Source organism: Mus musculus, chromosome 17 (genome assembly GCF_000001635.26).
Source record: "Mus musculus strain C57BL/6J chromosome 17, GRCm38.p6 C57BL/6J".
Lineage (NCBI taxonomy): Eukaryota > Metazoa > Chordata > Mammalia > Rodentia > Muridae > Mus > Mus musculus.
The window spans coordinates 15,871,201-15,893,612 of NC_000083.6; the positions used below are offsets into that span (position 1 = coordinate 15,871,201).

A 22,412-nucleotide genomic window follows, 5' to 3' on the forward strand; every position below is an offset into this window, starting at 1 on the left:
TTAAACTACCTGTGTAAGACTGGTGCTATCAGTGTAAGGATATTCTTAGCACATACAGGACCCTGGGTTTAATCTACAGCACTAAAAATACCAGGACAAAGAGGACATGGGATACTTGGAAAGGATATAAGTATCCCAACAGACAGTGAATGACGCTGTGTGGCATTGGCTTGCCTTGCCACTCTTTGCTGGTCATCCTTGGGGCTTTGCTGATGCTGGTCTTCTCTGATGACACTGCGTTTTATTGGCTTGCCTTACCTTCTTTGCTTATTATCATTTGGAATCCCCCCAGAGAACTATTTCTAAGCAGGTCCACATCCTCTTTGCCTTATTAACCTTTTCTTTCCACTACCTCTGGTGGGTGGGAGGTTAAAGAGTTTAAACACTCTTACTAAAGTAGGGTTTGAAAAATGTAAGTCTATCTTAAGATGTATATATTTGAGACTTATCTCTGAAGTCATTAAAATCTTTCTTTTATTGTAAACATTTTGAGAAATGGTAAGTTTTATTTCAACAAAGACTTGAAATTTATTTTCAGGGAAATAATCTGGGACACAATAAGTAGGTGGATGGGGAAGCAGGCAGTGAAGTTCTTAAGTAGAATATTGGATTGTCCCATAGTTGGCTCTCTCTAGCTACTGGTAAATGATGTATGGGAGACCAGAGAGGTTAATATTCAGCCAGGATATTCCAGCAGAGCCGGGAGTTTACTTGTTGGAAACATCATACTTTTGGCAAAAATATTAGTGGATTTCTAATGTGATTTTTTTTTAAGTATAAGAACTGTTTTGGGAACATTTTATTAAATACATTTAAAGAAAATCAAACAAAAACCAGAAGAATGTAGAAAATAGTCTTCATTATTTGTTGAGAACCTGTACTGATTAGGAGACACTGACCTACTCAATAAGAATGAAGGATCTAAAACACAGGGTCCCTGTTTTAGTGAGGACCTGGGAAAGCAGTACAAACAGATCAGCATTATTTCATGAGCAAGCAGGAAACCCTTGAGGATCCAGAGGTTGGGGGGGGGGGGTTGATGTCATTGCCAACTGTGTTGAGCAAGACTGCCATTTCCCCAGAGAGTCTTCATTGTTTTCAGCAGACCATGATCATTAGAAACCAAGACTGGCTATGACATGTTACAGTTGGTGTTCTGTTCCTTTGTAAGTGGACAGAGTTAGTAACTACATTTATGATGACAAATATAAACATAGTTTTGTATATACTTTACCTACTAATATACATTATAAATATACATTAGCACATTTTCATCTGTTTTTGAATCTACATGTTTTAAAAAATCATACTTATACTGATACTACTATTTGAAGTTAAGACAGATTTCTGAACTTTGTATTTATAGCATACTCCTTCCGTTATCTGAGAACCCAAGCTCTTATTACCACTGACCTAACTAAATCACTTCTTCTTGTATGTAGGTGAGCAGTGCCTGGTCCATCACATTACAGAGGTTTTCAGTAGCACACATGAGCTCTGGCATACCATGGCTTGCCACCACAATCTGAGATACTGTATTCACATTGATCAGGCCATAGTAATGGTCAACTTACATGTTACTTGCTTAATAAATATTTGACTGATTACCACATCTCAATAACACAATGTTAGGGGCTTTATCAGAGCAAGATACTGTCAAAAGAAAAACATTTTCCATGTCAACAGTCTTAGGCTTTTTTTCTCTGTTAAAATTATACTGTGTTGAGCCTGATATAGCTGTCTCCTGAGAGGTTCTGCCAAATACAATGGTTGGCTAAGAGCCTGACAAATACAGAGGTGGGTGCTCTCAGGCAACCATTGGAGCAAGAGATCACCAATGGAGGTTGGATAGAAGCAGGGGGAGGGGAAGGGTTAAGGGTTTTCTGGAGGGGGACCATGAAAGGGGATAACATTTGAAATGGAAATAAAGAAGATGTCCAATAAAAAATTAAAAAGAAAAAACCAACCCCCCCCCCCAAAAAAAAAACCAAAAAAAATTATACTGTGTTCATGTCACAGTGTACTGAAGTCCACTCATTTTCCTTCCAGGAAATAGAAATGAACTATGCAAATGTATTTCAGATGAGGTTTGAGAAAGACCAAGGTCAATGAAAAGGAAGGAAGGGGTTTCTGTTGACAGCTTAAATCGCCACATTTAGTAATTTAATTATTTTCTCTGGATTTGTAAAAGAAAAACAAAGAGGTGTGTGAAGAAATAGTATAAAGGGAGGCAAAGGGCACACAGGAAAGAGTGAAGAGTTTTAAGAACATCCTTTAGTTAATTAACACTAGTTCCTAGTTATACAAGTAGAAAAGGAGGCAGATAAAATTTATTCTTTGTCCTTACAGTATTTAAGTGTAGGTAAACTTCTATGCAACAGAAAAGAACAAGAAATTGAGGTGGGAAAAAATCTTTATATTGCTTGTTGATGGAGTTTAAGATGTATTATTTGACAACGTGGTGCCTAGGCAATTTGAGCAAACAGCAAAGCCAGAAAGTCACTCATACCTTCTTATTAAGAGTCACTGAAATAGATCATAAAATCCTTGTATGCTCTTTAGTCTGGACAGGTAGCTCATTTGGTAAATTGATTGCTTATACAGTTATAAGTACCGGACTTTGGATTTCCAACACCTATGTAAAAAGCCAGGCACACCTGTAATGCTAGCACTGGAAAGGTGGAGCAGAGAAGGAGGGTTTTTGGCCTTGTTGGCCAGTTGACCTGGAAAAATCAGTAAGCTCCAGTCTCAGTAGGAGACCTCGCTCAAACAAGTTAGGTGAGAATGAATGAGTCAGCTGACATCAATTTTTGACTGGCACACACTGAAATCTAACCACATACTCTGCACTTCCCCTACCCAGGATTCTCTGACATTAAAGCGTGACTTACTATCCCCCAAGAGAAGTGCCCACTCGACACCAGGAAAAGAATCTAAACAAACAAGCATTTCAAGGTTTCTCTGCTCCTTCTTACTAGGTCAATCTGTTGATTTCTATTGTGCATTCTCTTGGCTGCCACTTTTCACAACCAAGCATAAAAACACATGGACTTCCTTGTTTGTTTCTGAAGGTTCCAGTTTCATCTAAAGCTTAGTATATCAAATCGATTTGCAAGGTGTTTCTCATTAACGTGCCTTCTGTTGCAGGTGCTTTAGCCACCTATATATATAGGCAATCTATATAGGCAGCCTAGCAACACATGAGGAAAGGATTCGTTCTTTTATCTCCCATGAGATTCTTTTAGCTAAGTTATGACTTGGAGATAAAGCTTATTGTGTTATCACATATCTGATAGCAAGTTTATCAGCACCTGTGAACCAAGCATCAACAATCTGTGAATGTTAGCAAAATTATCAATGGTATGTGATGGCAACAGATCCCATTCCAGAAGGTTCCTGCAATCCCATTTAGCTTTGCACCTTGGACTTAGTTAACAGGATGTAGGAATTTTGGCATCCTCCTTAATGCTGACTAATGTTCTGGCTTGTATAAATCTCTTCTGCTTATCACATTCAAGTCTCAAAATGGGGCAATTTCAAGGAAGCTTCCAAAACACATGGGTCTGTCTAGTCCTTCTTCGTACTACATAGCAAGGTAAATTGAACCCATAAGCAGCATTTTGTACCAGGTGCAACTTCTGGGTGGCCCTTGAGAAGGAGTCCAATTAGAATGCATTTCAATGATGTAGGAGAAAATTCACAGACAGCTGAATGAGCGTGGGAGGTTGGTCACTGAGAGTTTCAGTCGTCCTCTGTGGACCGCAGGAGTAAAGCTTGCCCAGCTCCAGCTGTTGCTGAGACCTCAGCTCTGAGTTACTAACCAGTACACTTTGCTCACACATTTTACTATTTACCTATCACATCTGGAATTCAAGGTAGCGTCATGGACTGAGACGTGTAAGTTAGAACTCTTTGTCCACAGTATTCAGTGTTGACAAATTATGCTGTCAATTCAGCTTTTGGTGAAAGTAAGGGAAAACAAGTTTTAATAGGATTTCATAGTTTGGTGGTGTGATTCCGTGGTAATACAGTATGCTTGGGTGCAAAATTATTAGTAATATAATACTTTCATGTTGGGTAGTAAGATAGGAATGAGATTTCTGTCTGTGAAGATTAACTGAAAAATTCAAGGCCAGATTGTGAAATATAACATGAAGTTTTCAAGACCACCGTGTCAGATGAGAGCTCCCGAGAGATATGAATGTAATTCAATTCAATGAATCAGAACAAGGAAAGTTGGTGCAGCAACATTTAAGCATAAAGACACCGTGAAGCCTTTAATCCACCTTAGAGGACGGGAGACAAAACATTTGCTGAGGTAGTGGAAAAGATACAGAAAGTGAAAAATAAGTCCCAAAGATGACATAATTAACTCTAAGTCAACGCTAGAGAGGAAGACAACATAATAGTGAACAACTATCTCAAAGGCTGATATCAGAACAGAAAACAGCAGGAAAGCTAAAGGTAGTAGTGCAGTGATAAATTAATTTGAATTTATTTCTAATAAAGAATGGGCTTTCCAAGACAGCTTTGGGAGCAGGTATTATTATGATTTTAAATGCAAAAAAACCACACACAGCAGCAGCAATACAAATAATAAAAATGGGGTATCTATCTTCATTTCAGCCTATTAATATGTGGAAAAGCAGATATTGGCGTCCGGAGTTACTTAGAATATAGATGTATTTTTTACTCCAGGGGACAAACAATCTGTCCTTTGACTTTGTTTGTTACTTTGTCAGGCAACAGGCAAATAATGTTTTTGTTTGTTTGTTTGTTTTTGTTTTTTTGTAACTGCTCAAATAACCTTATGAAATGTGTACTCATTTATACCATAGCAAAGTAAAATCTAGTCACAGTTTTATTAAAATACATCCTTTTATTGTATACAGGGATATAGATGTGGGTTCTGAACTTCAGCCTGTGGAAGAGCAGCAAGGGCTCTCACCTGTTCTCCAGTGCCAGATTTGTTTTTTTGATCATGTCTACCTTTCTCGGATGTCGTATTTATGCTTGTTTGTATTTTTGTATTAATCTTTTCAAAAAGGTTTATTTATTTATTTATTTATTTATTTAATATGCATGAGTTCTCTGTCTTTATGCACACCAGAAGAGGAAGTCAGATCCTATTATGGATGGTTGTGAGCCACCATGTGCTTGCTAGGAATTAAACTCAGGACAGTCAGTGCTCTTAACTGGTGAGCCATCTCTTCATCTCCTTGTATTATAGTCTTAATATAGACTTTTTTCAACCTTATATTCCGTCCCCAATTAGTTTTATTTTGCTTGACTTAGCAGTTTTGGGATATATTCTATTCTGTACTTCATTTGATCAAATGTTTAATTTTCAACATTTCTCCCTTTATTTTATTATCAGTTTCCTTGACAATTTTTCACACATATTGCTGGTATTCTTTTGAAAATGTTGTTTATTTTATCTTATGAGTATGTGTTAGTACCTGCATGTATGTATGTGCACAGCTTATAAGCCTGTTGCCCATGGAATCTGAAAGAAGGCATTGGATTTACGACAACTGGTGTTGTAGATGGTTGTGAGCCACTGTGTGGATTTTGGCAATGGAACCCAGATCTTCTCCAAGTGTTGTATTAATGAGTTCTACTAATAATTGACTCATCTCTTCAGCTCCCATGTTGCTGATCTTATCTATATGCTAAATTGATCAACTTCCTTCATTGGTTTCTTTATTTCTGTTTCAAAGTCAGTGATTACTTTTAGAAGTAGACTTTGTTCTTCAGCATTTATATAGTTTTAGTATTATTGGACTTGGTAATTTGGCATTGTAGTCCTTGTAGTCTTTAGGCTGTCTTGCTTTTCATGCTTGTTGTGCCTCTGTACTGTAATTTGTGCACAAATTGGGTTAGCCATCTATTCCAGTTTTCTTAGGGGGGTATCTTCTTAGTGTAGAGTCTACACTTGAGGGGTAGATCTCTAAAACAACCCAGAGAAGAGAAGAAAAATTACTCTAACTATAACCATGCTAAATGATATAGAAACATTTAAATTACTTAAAGCAACTGACACATGTCTTATGATGCTAGGAAATGAAGAAACATATCACTGAGATCTGTACAGGTAGACTAATTTCTATACTTTTAAAATCCTCTCAGCAGAAAACACCTTGCCAGGATGATGCTCTGGTTTGAAATATTCTGCTGGATCTTCAGAGTTCTCAGTTGGGGTAGAAGCAAACTCTATGACAGGTAGAATCTTGCTTAAGGTAGGAGGGAACTTGCCCAGCACTGTACATTCAGCCAAGAATCCATGGTCGGGAACCTCACAGGTTTCAGATGTGACTCTCCTACTATTCTGCCAAATGCATTCTGCTAAATGCACATAGTATACTGTCCTCTAAATTTGCACCCTCTACTCACAGGTTAGTGCAGTTACCAGACCTCATCAGAGAAGTTTCTTTGTGTAGTAGATGATGGTTACCACAGGAACTTAAAATTGGCCCTAAAGCAGAAACTATGTGTCAATGGTGTATGGATGGTCTTATGTCGAGATGACACAAGCTTGAGTTATCTGAAAGGAGGGAAGCTCAATTGAAAAAATGCCTCCATAAGGTTTAGCTGTAAGGCATTTTCTGTGTTAGTGATTGATAGGGGAGGGCCCAGCCCATTGTGGGTGGTGGCAATCCTGGGTTCCATAAGATAGCAGGCTGCACAAGCCATAGGAAGCAAGTTAGTAATGAACACCACTCCATGGTCTTTGCATCAGCTCCTGACTCCAGGTTTCTGCCTGCCCGATTAGAGTTCCAATTCAGAGTTCCTTCAATGATGAAAGCAATATGGAAGTTTAAGCTAAAGAAACCCTTTCCTCTCCAACTTGCTTTTTGGTGATGGTGTTTTACCATAGCAACGGTAACCCTAACGAAGACAGGTTGGTACCAGGATGGTGGGGTATTGTTGTGACAGACCCAACCATATTGTTTTCCGGAGGATTGTGGAAGGACTTTGGGCTAGAAAAGTCATTACGTGTAGAGAGTTTAGTGAGATGTTCTGTAGGTTCTTGGAAAATAAGAATATTAAGAGCAATTCAAAAGATAAAGTCTCTTGGAAAGTCTTCCCTTGGAAGAGCCCAAAAGTTCATGGCTTAAGTCCAGATATAGGAACTTGATTTATTTACACTTTTTGGAGTTTGATTTTGCTTTGCTTTGCTTTTGACCACGCCCTGTTTCTTCCCCTTTGAAGTAAAAAAAGTATTTCATTTATTTTTGATGTTACTGAAACCCACAGTTGAGAGTCTTTGGATTTTAAAAGAGTGAATTTTTAAAAGAGATTGGTTATTTTAAAGGGAATGAAATTTTAACATGTTTGAATTTGTAAAAATTGTTGGACTTTTAAATTTCTCTATGTTTTTAATATGAGAAGAAAGGATGGAGGTTTAGTAGTAATGTATTTGTCAAGTTGAAAAGGGGTCAGTTGTCCTGGCTAGTCTTATGTCAATTAGACACAAACTGGAGTTATCCAAAAGGAGGGAACCTCAACTGAGAGAATGTCTCCATAAGTTTCAGGTGTAAGGCATTTTCTTAACTAGTGATTGATGGAAGGAGGGTCCAGTGGATTGTGGGTGGTGCTATCCTTGGACTGGTACTTCTGGGTTCTTTAAGAGTGAGCAAGTCATGGGAACAAGCTAATCAGCACCAGAGTTTTCTGCAGCATGGCCTCTGTATCAGCTCCTGCAGTTGAGTTTCTGTCCTGACTACCTTTTATGATGAACAGATGTGGATATGTAAGCCAAATAAACCCTTTCATCTCCAACTTGCTTTTTTGGTCACAGTATTTTATCACAGCAATGGTAGTTCCAACTAACATAGAAGTGGTCTTCCACAAATAGACAACTATATCATACCAGTTCTCCAAGGCTCAGGAGCCATTATGGAAGAGATGATGGGAAGATTTTAAGAGCCAGAGGACTGGGACAAAACAGTGTCTTCTGGACATGATAGGAGAGCTACATTCATGAACTCACATCTATGTTGATGGTTTCTGGGGAAAGGAGAATAAATTTTCTTTAATGATGTTGCCTCTAACCCACACTTAGGAATATATAGCCAGCACACATTGATGGTGAACATCTTCAGATTGAATTTTCCTTTTAGTGTCTTCAGTGGGGCTAGATTTGTAGATAGATTCTACTTATATTTGGTTTAACATGGAAAATCTGTATCTATTGTGATAGAAAGTTTTCCTGAGTTTAGTCTTGGCTGGCATCTGTGGTCGCTCAGAGTTTGAGGAAGCATCTTTACAGGCTTCTCTGGCTTTCACTCTCCACTGAGAAGTTGGCTATTCTCCTAGGTCTGCCTTTGTGTGTCACTCTGTCTTTCCCCCTGGCAGCATTTAATGTGTTCTCTTTGTTCCTTATGTTTAGTGTTTTAAGTATTATGTGTCATAGGGAATTTCTTTTCTGACCCAGTCTACTTGGTGTTCTGTATTATTTCTTGAACCTTGATAGGCACACTGCCTTCCTTAGGTTAGGAAAACTTTTATCTGTGATCTTGTGAAAAATATTTTCTGTACCTTTGGCCTGGGTTTCTTCTCCTTCCTCTATCCACATGATTCTTAGATTTGTTCTCTTCACAATGCGAGATTTACTGGGTGTTATGTACCTGGATTAATTTTGTTTTTTTAAAATTTGACTGTTTGACTGTAGTATCCATATATTCTTCAATGCCTGAGAACCTCTCATGTCTTGTATTCAGTTGGTGAGGTTTGCCTCTCAGGTTTCTGTTTGCTCTCCTAACATTTTCATTCTGGTTTGACCTCTGCTTGTGTTTTCTTTATTGGTTCTGTTTCCACTTTCAGGTCTTGAACTGTTTCCATGATTAGGTTTCACTATTTGTGTTTCCACAGATTTCATTTTTGTATCCTTTTTAAGGTCCTTGAACATATTCATAATTGCTACTTGAAAGTCTTGTTCTACAGCTTTATTGAAGTTGTTAGGGCTTACTGTATTAGTGTTACTGGGTTTTGACTGAGGCACAAACATTAACTTGGCTGTTAATGTTTATGTGTTGGTGATGGTGTCTAGTTATCTAGTATGATTAGGTGATTCTCGGTGTTAACATCTGGTTTTATCTTTGTCAGGTGAGTATTTAACTCTTTGGTTTTCGTTGTTCCCTCTGAATCTTAGGAAAGTTTGATGGCTGTGGGTTGTTGATAGAGAGCTCTTTAGCAGGTCAATTGGTGGCAGAGATGGATAAAATGGAGTTTGATAAAAGGGCAGAGGGGCTTCAAGGATAGGTCATTGTGACCACACCAAAAGACCAGGCACCCAGTGAGTTGCAGATGTGGTGGAGGAGGGGATCCTAAAGGAAGTTTGCAGCAAGACAAAGAATAATCTGAGGAGACGGGGAAGAAAGGGTTAGAGTACTTTGGTGGTTTCTATATGCTTGGCCCAGGGAGTGGTACTATTAGGAGGTTTGACCTTGTTGGAGTAGGTGTGTCACTGTGGGTGTGGGCATAAGACCCTCATCTTAGCTGCCTGGAAGCCAGTATTCTGCTATCAGACTTTAAATGAAGATGTAGAACTCTCAGCTCCTCCTGCACTGTGCCTGCCTCTATGCTGCCATACTCCCACCTTGATGATAATGGACTGAACCTCTGAACCTGTAAACCATCCCCAATTAAATGTTGTCCTTTATGACATGCCTTGGTCATGCTATCTGTTCACAGCAGTGAAACCCTAACTAAGACCTTGGTCAGAACCATCAGTTGGAGTCTCCAGTGAATGGAGTTTAGTTTGGGGGAGAGGCTCCTGTAATTGGGCTGTCACTGGGCTGAGTTTAAGAATGGACAGATTGTAATGGGGAACAGGAAGGAGAGTGTGAGTCACCTACTCTGTCACCAGCCAGGTGGAGCCACTTGGGATTCAGTTTAGAAAGAATTTTTAGGTTTTAGAGGCTGATGTGAAGGAATGGGGAAGAGGTGGTTCAGGGACACTGAAGGTCCAGAGGGAAAAGAAAAGGTGGGTCCACACCATGGTTTGACACCCTGCCACCATTCCTGGGAATGGTGGCAGGGTGAGAGCACGGGTCCCCAAAAGCAAGCTGGAGATGAGATGGGAGAGATTGTAATGGAAGACAGCCAGGAAAGTAAAACAACCACCTCTGTGAGTCCCAGCTCACTGTAGTCCCCAGGAAGAGTGTGTTTCTTTTCTTTTTTTTTTTTTTTAATTAAATAATTTGATTTATTGATGTCTAGTTTCTTTTTTTTTTTCCATTTTTTATTAGGTATTTCGCTCATTTACATTTGCAATGCTATACCAAAAGTCCCCCATAGCCACCCACCCCCTCTCCCCTACCCACCCACTCCCCTTAAGAGTGTGTTTCTTGTTATGGACATGTGACTCAAAGGGACTGGAGGAGGGAACAAGCCCAAACTCACCAAGAGGCTCCTTGGAGTCCAGGAGGACTGGAGGAGGTTGGGAGGAGAGTCTACTATTGGGCTGGGGATGAAACTGGATCATGATAAAGGAGAAAAATAGAGAAAGCCTACCTGAATTCAGATCTGGTGTAGCCACTGGAGAGCCCAGATAGGAAGTGTTTCTTGTTATTCATGGCTGACACAAAAAGATGGGAGGAGGGAGGAGCACTAGAGAGGCAGCCTCCTACAGGGCTGGGAAAGAGACTGGAGAGACAGATGGAGGACAGGAAGAAAAGTGGAAATAGGAGAAAAAGGAGAGTGACTCTCAGCCCCAGGCCATGGAGGTCTTAAGTAGAGAATCTAATTTTGCATTCTTGATTTGGAATTACTATGTAGTTCAGGCTGGCCATGAATTGCTGATCTTGCTCCTTCAGCCTTCTCAGTGCTCTGATTATTCCCAGCAGAACAAAGATATTAATGTTAAGATATGAAAACCAACATCGAAAAACTCTGCCCGTTTTACCACAATTTGAAGTCTGCTGCGCCATGCCAGCTTACAGAGACTGCTTTTCCATCAGGCCTTCAGACCACCCCGTGTCTACTTTGCTTCTAAATAATGACTAATTTAAGGATAGACTGCAAACCCCATCAGAGCCACTAGTCAAGGGTTTCAGTTGATATTGTCTTATCGATAACGACAGTCAGGGTGAGCCATCATTGATTTTGGAGTTCTAATCTTCCTCCAGTTGTCTTTTCAATTGCTCATTTCTCATATAGTCTAGAGGAATTACACAGACATCCAGCTGTGCTTGGACACAGTAAAGCTTCCCCAGTCTCAAGATACAGAGACTTCCTTTTTTTTTTTTTTTTAAAGAACCAGCAATTGTAAAGTCATTTTGAACACATTTGGTATCTTGGTCATCCTGGTTGTTCTTATTATCATTTTATCCAACATCTTCCCCACTTTAAAAATAGTAGAAACACAGCACACTAAGCCAGGGAAGTGAAAGTAGAAATCTGCATTCATTTCTCCAGAGACCTCTTTCAGGAAAGTGGGAAATCTTATAGCTGGAGTGCAAATAATTGCTAGCTTCATGGATCTGTAGACCAAGAGCTTTGTAAAAATGCTCAATGAGAAATAACTTCAGGGTCCTTTTCATTCAGGGTGAGCAATCCAGTGCTTTTTTTCTGAGGTTTCCATGGCAAACTCCTAGAAATTGCTTTAATTTTCTCCCAGGTGATCCTCTAACACCCTGTGCCTGGTTTGCAGTTTTCCTACGTGGAAAGCTATACAAAATCGCCCGTGAGCAACTGCTCAGTTTTATCAGACCTGTGAGTTGGCCCAGTGTGAGCAAGCAACACCAAGGAAAGACATTTCGCACTCCCCCCTTCTTAAGCTTCTAACTTTATACAAAGCCAACATACTGTACATTCCTTAAGCTTTTTTTGAACAGTGTAAGCATCCTGGCTCCGTCGTAATCAGCATTTTCCCAAAATCCTCAGCTAAAGAAACAGTTATCCATTATCATAGGAATGAGAGTAAATTTATTTTTTTGCTGCTGAAAATAAAAAAATCGTTCAATTTAAAGGATTAACAGATATTAAAATAATATTTGTTTAAGGTTAAGCCCACAGCCTGGCAAACAGAACTCTCTTGTACATTAACAATCTGGAGAGACTGTGTGTTACACTTCAAAGGCTTTAAAAGGAGCCTTTCGGCAGCCTGTGAATTAATATGGATGATCAAAAATACATTTCAATTTCTAGTTGAATGATCAGAGACGGACGTTTAATCACAGTTGCTTTCGAACAAATTGAAAATCTGGATAGTTACTGGCAAAAAATAATCTATAAGGAAGATACTGTGCAGGAGGAATTAGAGGAAGGTGAGAAAGCAGAGACCAGCTTAAGTCAGAAAGCAGAGAGAGAGGGGAGGGCTTATCTGCAGGCAACTTTCTTTGGGGAGGCAGTTTTATTTATTTATTTGTTTACACCCCAAATGTTACCCACTGCCTCCCGATGCCCCCTCACAGAGTTCCCCCCTCCACTCCCTCCCTTTTGCCTCTGAGAGGGCAGCCACCTTCCCCTGTCTTCCCCCACCCCCATGCATCTCTACAGGATTAGGCACATCCTCTCTCACTGAGGCCTGACATGGCAGTCCTCTGCTATACATGTGTCAGGGGCCTAGGACCAACCCGTGTATGCTCCTTTGTTGGTGGCTCACTCTCTGGGTACTCCCAGGGTTCCAAGTTAGTTGACACTACTGCTCTTCCTGTGGGGTTGCCAACTCCTTGAGGGCCTTCAATCCTTCCTCTAACTCTTCCACAGGGGTTCCGACCTCTGTCTAATGTTTCAGCTGTCTCAGTCAGCTGCTGGGTAGAGCCTCTCAGAGGGCTGCTATGTTAGGCTCCTGTCTGCATGCACAACATACCATGATTAATAGTGTGAGGGACTGGTGTCGGCCCATGGGATGGGTCTCAAAATGGGCCAGTCACTGGTCGGCCATTTTTTTTCAGTCTTTGTTCCATCTTTGTCCCTGCATTTTTTTTAAATGGGCCAATTTTGGGTCAAAAGTTTTATAGGTTGGTGTCCTTATCCTTCCACTGAGGGTCCTGTCTGGCTTCTGGAGGTTGTCTCTTCAGGTTCCATATCTCAACTGTTGGGCATTTCTGCTAAGCCACCTGAATTGACTCCTGGGAGCCGTGGAGGCAGTTCTTCAAGGAGGTCAGCTAGGGGAGTAAGATTGTAGGCTACGAGAAGGAGACACGTAGAAAATAAGGCACTTCAGGACTGTGTGCTCTCTAGTGGATCAATACTGTTGTTCTCTGGGGATGTTCCTTTGAGAACCTTCTTGATTCTTCCGAAAACGTTCTTAGGATCTGTATCAATTAAGCCACAGGATTTCTCCCTTGTTATTCAGTTTCTTCCAATATTAAGGACATAAAATGGCAGACATCACCGATCAACTCTCCTCCCTTTTGTTAAAGGTTGTGCTATAAAATGCTAATTGCCCTGAACACGTAGGTGCACCTACATGATGGCTGGTAGCTGTATGTTACAGTCTTCGTGTCACAGATCCAAGGAAGCCCTCAGGGAGAATCAATGAAGCTTGTGGTACATACAAGTTGATGTTTTAAAGTTGTCTATATTTTAGTTAAGTTCCTTCCTGAGGCGACAGAGTGAAACGTAGGAGGATGTGAGAAAGAGTCAATGCATGGTCTTTGTGGTTTCATCATGTGGTCTAGCTCTCCATGATAGTCTGTGCCTGTTAACACTGGTAATGTAGAAATTAGATTCTTAGCTCATCTTCCTACTGGCATGGGCAGCCTGAAAGAACAGGCAATAACCGTGGCTCTAAGTTGGTGGAACCTGTACCACGTAGCCTTCATGTAAAGCATCCTCCCTTTGGACACAGTGCCTCTTATTCAGCAAAGAGTGAGTTTTCAGTGATAAGAGCAGTGGGTTCCCTCTGAGCAGTAGTATGAGGGACATCACACGCCATCCCCTTAGTTTCTGGGCTTGTGTATCCTATTTCTTGTCAATGTACTACTTGTTGATTCATTTTATATACGATATCCTGAAATCCTTCAATTTCCAGTTCTGTAGGAGCAAGATAATATTTACCTAAACTTGTAGTAGTCTTTTACATTGAGGTTTCAGGATGGCATAGTATCTCGTGGGGGTAGTGAAGCCTGTAATCATGTTTGCATTCTTTGTACTTTTTCACCCATAAAATTTTCACAAGGCTGTGTGAACTTTTATGTAGATCTTCAAGCATCCTGAAAGTTCTTAGATGGTGGTAAGATACTACACATTGGGAAAGGCACTCATGAGAGTAGGTATCATTTTTTATCAAGAATAAAACTCCACATTTGCCAGTATTGAATAGTCTTGAGGTAAACAACCTGTCAATCAATAGGGTCTACTGCAATTTGTCTTTACTTGCTACCTGCTTATTTCTATCAAGACATTTTTTTCTATTTAATGTTTTTTCTCTCTCTCTCCCTCCATCACCCTTTGTCTTTCCATCCCTTCCTCCTATCCCATTCTCTGTTTCTCCCTCCTCCTGTTCCTCCTCCTTTTCCTTATCTTCTTCTTCTTCCTCCTCCTCCTCCGGACAGGGCTCCTCTGTGTAATCCTGGCTGTTCTGAACTTACTCTGTAGAGTAGAATGGCCTTGAATACATAGATCTGCCTGCTTGTGTCTCCTAAGTGCTAGGATTAAAGTCATGTGCTTCCATGCCCTTCCATCATTTTCTTATTTGTCATTTAGTCCAAAACACTACTCAAATGTCTTGTGGTTAGAAATGTTTCTCTTATGTAATATTGTGTATTCAGTAGGCTCGGCATATGTTATGAGTTGGGTAATCACTTCCCTTTGTGCTTTAAATTGGCTTAGTGTTTGATGGTTTACTTCAGTGCTGGTCAGAAGGAAATTGGATTTATGGAATTCTTTCCACATGCAAGACAATTTATGTACATTATGTAGGTATTGTAATTTTTGTATTTTTAGAACTAGTTGGCAGAGAGCTTGTTTAATGTATTTTAAATATCCAGTTGGACTTCTTAATACAGATTCAAGTACTACCTCATATCAGAACACTACATAGACTAACAGTTTGGGAGGAATTCCACCCTTCTAATGAATGCTTCAGAAGTGGTCATAACTGAATAGCTTGTTTGAGGGCACTACTTTCTGCTCAGCAGATACACTCATATAGCCGTAAAACATTTTTAGTACCTTCCCTGCTTTTCACCTCTTTCCCAGTTGATCATAAATTGTGTGTTAAGTAAATTTCAGGCATGCCCACATCTTGGCAATGGATTTGTTTCATTAATATTTCTGCTATTTGGCCAGGCTTATCTTTGTCTAAAAATTCAAATGCCATGTCACCTAGCTTAAATCTGGATACCTACAATCCTATTGATCATAGTCCAAGTCTTGTCAATTATGCTTCCTAAATATACTTTAATTGTATTTTTCTTTTTAATCAACCACTCCCCAAATTTGACCAAGTCCTTCTTACTTTCTAAAGCCACAGTGGATGCTTACTATATTTGTCTGTAAAATTTTTCCTATTTTTCTGTTACTAATACACATTCCTTCTTCTAGATAACTGTATTAGTCAGGTTGTCTAAAGGAAAGAACTGACAGAGAGTACGTATGTATGTATGTACATATGTATGTGTATGTATGTATCCATCATCTATTTATCTATCTATTTATCTATCTATCTATCTATCTATCTATCTATCTATCTATCTATCTATCTATCATCTACCCCTATGTATGTATCTTATCTATCAATTATCTGTATTAAAAGGAGATTTAGTAGATTGGTTGCTGTAGTATAATAATGGCTATCCAAAACTGGAGAAGCTGAAACTGATGGCTGTTTTGCCTATGAGGCTGACTATCTCAGCAGTTTCAGTCCAGCACTGAAAGCCTGGAGGATTCATGGAAAGCTGCTGGTCTTCAGTCTATGTTGGAAGTCCAAAGAAGTTGGTTCTAATACTGGTGAGGAAATGCCATAGCAATAGCATAGAGGAAATTGCCAGCGGGCAAAGATTAGTTTCCTTCTTCCATGCCTTTTTATGCAGGGTGCCAGAAGGTGCTGTCCATACTGAAGGTGGTTCTCCCTGCTTCCAATAATTTTATTAATATAAGCAGATTGTGTTTTAGTTGACTCCAGATGCAGGCAAATTACAAGCAGGAGTGGCCATCATTGTAACAGATGTTTGCTATCTTCCCAGATACTTAGGATTTACCTATGAAAGTTGCTTGTCTCTGTGGTTATGGAAGTAAGCAATAAGGCTTGACTAACTGAAGTGTTCCACCTCCTAAACATAGTGGCTGGTTAAAGGGGCCTAGGATCCATCCCTCCCATGAGTTTGCCTTCGGAGTTTTCTAATCACAGGTTGCCTGGTATCTCTTGCTTAACTTACATTTTTGAAGCTGGAAGGACAGGGTACTGAGATTATCAGACTGATACAAGTGTGTATGGCAGAGTCATACAGGGCTAGTCTGACACATGAGTGGACATCAGAGGAAATGGGCTGAGTCCTGATGCCATGACTGCATTGCATTTATCTAATCTCTGGCAAATCCAATTTTAGCTTTGTCCTTTCTATTATGAATGTCAATAAATTAAGCCCTTTCTCTTTGGTTTATTTGAACTGACTTGAGCATGTTTAATTGCACAGCATGTGATAAGTGAACTTATTTTCTTGTTTTATCCATGGCCACGCTGTTAAAAAAAATGATGAAATCGGCAGTTAAAGGAATAGAGCTAAAAAAAAAAATCATCATGAGTGAGACAATTCATATCCCCAAGAAGATAACAAGCATATATTTTCCCTCATATATTAACTTTAGCTTTTAAGACTTTATTATGATTGCTACAATCTGGATAAACAGAGGTTGGGAAATTAGTAAAAGTCTATGGGGAAGAAAAGGGATCACCCGTGAAAGGGGAAATAGAATATATTGTTATGAAGAGACTGGAGCAGAGATTAAGTGGGGGATGGGGGAAATTGAGGAGAGGGTTAAAGAGGGGCTATGGGAGGGGCAACTAACACTAAGGGCCATTTGGGGAGCTATATGGAAACTTGCTAGTGAAGAAACTTTATATATACATTATAATTGGGATCATTAAAATAATGGGGGAGATAATACCCCAATTTGACATTTTTCACCAAATGAGATCTCCAGTATCAGAAATAGGTTACATTTAGTTGGGTAACTGGCCAAAACCCCAAACATCACAGGTTATTTCCAAGATGATTGGTTGCTTTCCACAACTGACAATAAGGTCCCTCTGCTGAAGTCAAAACTTTACATATCCAATTAAACATGGAGAAGTCAAGCTGGTACCTAGTTTGAGCCTTCACCCTTACTGACTAGTGATTATAGGATTAGAAGGTACTCGGCATGCTACCAGACGAGAAAGGAATCATCAACCCAGCAGTAAACCCTGCAGCCTACAACAGTGACCTGCTTGGGAGATAGCCTGAGGCAACACTGGCACAAATGTGGGCGCAACCAACCATTTATTGAATTGGATTTAAAAGCAACTCAATGAGATGAATCTCAGAACTGATTGACATTGATGAGGTGGCTATGAAACACTAGGTAGGCCACAGCCCTAGGAGGAAACCAAATACTACAGCTCTAATGGTAAAAAGAATACAAGGATTACTAGTGGCATTCTGCTGTAGCTGTAGATCAGGACCTCGCTCAGCCATCATCAGAGAAGCTTCTTATAGTAGATGGGACTTAACACAGAGACTGGAAAGTTTGCAGAGAGTAAGAAATCTTGGAGCACTCAGTCCTAAATGGGATGTCTTCATCGAGTCTTCCTCTCAGAGCTCATGGACCTGTATGGAGGAAGAGGCAGAAAGATTGTAAGATCCAGAGGTGATCGATGACGCCAAGCAAGTGTGTCTTCCAGACACAACAGGACTGACACATATGAACTCACAGAGACTGAGATAGCATGCACACGTTCAAGACAGACGAGGTCCAAGTGCTAAGGAGGGAATTGGACACAGGTTCCCATCCTTAACCAAGAATCTCTCTGCGATTGGTATGTGCTTGCAAAGGGAAGAAAAATTAGTCCTTCCGATGGATCCTCACTGGCTATATTAACTGTATCATCCATAGATGGCCAATTCAAAAGGAATTCAATGTCATTTTAATAAACATTTTGTCTTGCATTTTTTAATTTGGGCATTTAAAACTTTTAAGAATAATTCCTTGTCTGTGAAAGAAACATGAAAAAAAAAGAAAAAAGAACAAAATAAAAGCTGGGCAGTGGTGGCGCATGCCTTTAATCCCAGCACTTGGGAGGCAGGTGGATTTCTGAGTTCGAGGCCAGCCTGGTCTACAAAGTGAGTTCCAGGACAGCCAGGGCTACACAGAGAAACCCTGTCTCAAAAAACCAAAAAAAAAAAACAAAAAAAAAAAACAAAAAAACATGATATTAGACTCAAGCCAGGTTTAGTGAGGAACACTTTCATAAAAGCATTGTAGGGCTGGAGAGATGACTCAGTGGTTAAGAACATGAACTGCTGTTTCAGAAAGCCAGAGTTAAGTTCCTAGCATCCATGCCAGGTAGCTTACAACTGACTGTAATTCCAGCTTCAGAGAAGGCTGAGGTCACTAGCCTGTGTGGGAACCTTCACATAGACACGTATACATACAAATAATTAAAAACATTAAAAACAAATCTTTAAGAGTCGAATCCTGGGTTTTATATTAGACTAAAAAAGTAGCCATTTCCATGGAAATTCTATCTCCAGTACTTAGCATTTCTACAACACTCATTGTTTTAATTTTGAAACAGGTACCATTAAGAAAATTGTTGATTGAAATTACTAGATCTAACCAGTTAGTAATAACATACAAATATTATCCTTATTATTATTTTAGCCAACAGCAATTTGGTTTCCAAATTCAAAACACTTCTCACTAATGGAGAATAGCAAACTAAAGTGAATGAGATTCTTTTTAGTAATTTTCTATGCTCATTGGCATATGTGCTTCAACTGAATGGGTTGTTCTCAAAATTTCTTGGTAACTTTAGGCAGCTAATCAAGATAATGGATATGTGTCACAGGAAACAGCTGTGTCTCCTATCTGTTCATACTGTTGGAATTTTCATAGTAATTTCCAACTCCTGTCTCTGGTTACCTGGAACAGGCAAAAGACCTGGGTATATCAGAGTAACAATTTTCACACTAGACATTCTTATGTATGGAAAAGGAGGGCTCAATGGCACTCTAGGTTGGGGAATCTATGGTTTGAAGGAGGCAGGTTCATCTTAGCTTCATTCTGCCAGCAAACCTGGGAACCTTAGGCTGCAACTGTACAGGAAAGGAAACAGTTGAAACAGTGGCTTTCTCTTTGTAACAGCTTCTCTTTGGGTAGGTCTTGGCACTCAAATGAATTGTTTAGAAGAATTTTCCTGATAATTGAAAAATAAAACTGTTGGCTATCATGGTTAAAATGGGTAGGGATTTTTTTTTCAGACCAGTTTGACGATATGAGAATTTACCTGTCATGGTCACTTCTTCAGAAATGGCAGACTCTAGCTCCCTTTTTCTAGGTCTAGCTGAGTGGAGGTGCTGACCCCAGCCAACAGCCATCTGCTTAGGCTGACCTGGGAAAGTTGTTGCCTGTTCCCACAGTAGTGTCTTTAGAGGCATTTGAGGTAGGTAGGCCTTTCGGCTGTCTAAGTCAGTCCCTGTTCCCTGAGATTCTGTGGTTTGCAGTTATTTGTTTTATCTTAACCTGCTTACTCTACCTTAACTGTCATAATGTTTTCAGAGAAGGAGCCCGTAACTTATAAATGAAGAAACAGGTTTCAAAGGGGAAATGATTTACTTGTATAGACCACACCATTATCCAATAACTTTCCCTGGGCCAAAGTCTCTGCATATTTTCTTGAGCTCCTTGCCCCAGTGCTTATGGATAACTGCTTGAATTTTATCCATCTTTTCTGTTAAAATCATACATTTTCAGAAATCTCTTCCGGAATTTGTAGCATTGTTTTCCCACAGTGACAAAACTGGCTTATTTGGCCCAAAAATTACTTCTTAATTTGAATAACCCAATTTAACCACAAGTTGTATTTGTTTAAAACCCAGCTTCCATTGAAGCACAGGGGAAGGAAAAAGACGTGAAAGAGAAGTGGAAGGCTTGATAGAAATCTGAGCCTACAGATACCACTGTATTCCAGAAGAGCAATTAGACACTGCCATGCCCAGAGTAGATTACATACTCTATGTCACATCTGAATAAGTGCATATTCTGTGTCACAACTGGACAACTGCATGCTCTATGTTGCATTCCCCCAGCCCTCTATGATTGCTGGCTATCCTAAAGAGGAGGCTAACTTTGGTTTTCATTGATTTCATGTGAGTTGTCACAGTTCACACTTTACAATTCACATGAAAGCCAATGTCCTTCCAACAACCAGCACTGTTCACTTAATACGTCCATTTTTAATGACCCAATAAATAAATTGTCTGCTATAAACTTTTGTCAGGTCATAAGAACAAAGCTGAAGATGCTGACAGGACCAATAAAGGAGTCTTTATATTTCGACACTCATTTGTATGGGCCTCTGATTGAGAAGAGATGGGGTCACCCCAAAGCCATTTAGAAACAGAGCTATGGGGTCAGATGCCACTGACAGAAGCATTCAGTTTAGGAATCACTAGTCTGTTGTTCTAGCTTTTGTCTCTCAGCATTTTAAGTAAATGTGGGCACACCATACTTCTGTGTTCCATGGGACTCACAGAAGTACTCACTGGTTGGGGCTTGCCCAATAAAATTCATTTTTGTGCTCCATGGAAAGAAAACTTAGAGTAATATGGCAACTTGCTAGTTTTAGGACCACCATGCAAATTCTCTGTGTTCATTGCTGATTTGACAGCTGCTGTCCTGCTGTGTTCTTGCTCTAGGCTGTGCAAAGACAGAGCTGTTGAGGAAGTCATAAACACTTGGTTTAATTAAAACCATTACTGTCACTATTTCTCATCTCATACCTCTAAGTACTAAGGTATAGATTACACAATAAATATACATGGAGAAAGCACAATTATGTTTATGGCTTATAAATAGTGCAAGAAGAGCCCTACAGTAATTAAATTGGAGGGAAGTTTTCTTTTGGGTTAGAGACTACAGGCAGGCAGGCAGGCAGGCAGGCAGGCAGGGAGGAAGGGAGGGAGGGAGGGAGGGAAGGATGAGGAGGACAGAGAATATGAATGAAAGAATATTCTAACTTGACTGATTCTATGCTGAGTCAACCAGTGCTGTTATTTAAAGGCCACAAGCCACAGGCACTATTCTATTTTCTGCTCCAGCTGGACAATTTCGCGTTTCATGCAGATCTGCACATTAATGCCAAGAAGAGTTCTGTCCACCCGTTCATCTACTGACTTGCTATTTAGTTTCAGGAACCTGCCATGTTCAGCCAGATGCTGTTACTAATATTGGAAGTCATTGGAGGGAGGAAGTAAATTCCGTTTACTTCTGGGAGTTTCTTGTGGCTAAATATGTTGTTGCTTTTTAAATGGGTAACTAACTTATTCTGGTTTGTCTGGGGGCTTTTCTGGTTTTAAAACTGAAATTTCTATATTCTATGAACCTCTGCAGTGTCGGAAAAGCCAATTTGGTTACTAATCCTTGTTATGGATGACTTTAAAATTCCATTATTTTATTATTTGGGAAATCTTCTTTTTTGTGATGGCTATTTAACAGCTAGCATTCACTGAATTCCCCAATACAGGCTAACCACTTGTTTTTGACGTTGTTTAAATGCATTTGCCTTACCCTCTCAATTCTAGTGAGAAGGAATGATTTATCCTGCTCCACAGAATGTGTTCTGTATAACTCTAGAGAGTAGCTCAGAGATCAGGCAATCTTTCTGGAATGGGACGGTCATTTTAGTATCCCTATTTTAGTTTTTTTTTTTTTTTTAAAGCCAATAGATCAAATGCCTTGGCTGTCATGAAACAGTAGGCAGAAATAAATGGTGCTTTCTGTGGCAACCCTCTATGAGCACTGTGAATGCGGCTGTATTAGTATCCATTATTATAGCCATTGCAATGGATGTTGTGTTTATGCCATCACTTCCTCAAAACAGCTACCATGGTTGCATTTGTGGTGCATAATGCAGCAGACTTCCTCCAACTAAATTGTTCGACTATGTTTTTGTTTTTTTTTTTTAATTTTATAGAGCAGGTGTTGTACATAATGGTGCCTAAACACTACATGCTGTTTCTGGATGAAAGTTATCTGAGATGATACCGCCCAATAGAAATTTCTATATGATATCATGATCTATAACTGAAGTATAAAAGCAGAGTAACTAATCATGCACGGCCTTGGAGCATTTGAAAGGCATGCACACAGTTGTGGAAGAATTGATGAGATGGCCATACAGATCCTGAAGCTGTTAAATTGATCAAAAAGTAAAATTATAATTTCTTACATTGGTAAAAAATTTATATATTGATACA

General features: G+C 39.7%; 1 long non-coding RNA gene across 3 annotated transcripts in view; it reads right to left on the reverse strand.

Moving 5' to 3' along the window:
* Window positions 1-5,880: 5,880 nt before the first annotated feature.
* Gm41533 overlaps window positions 5,881-22,412 on the reverse strand; it is a 30,837-nt gene continuing 14,305 nt past the window's right edge. For 2 of the 3 annotated variants that reach the window (XR_876632.1, XR_876633.1), the window contains exon 2: window positions 17,419-17,762. This is a non-coding gene — a long non-coding RNA (predicted gene, 41533). Of the gene's footprint in view, window positions 5,951-17,418; window positions 17,763-22,412 lie in introns of those variants that run through there. The other variant, XR_876634.1, reaches the window with a different exon arrangement.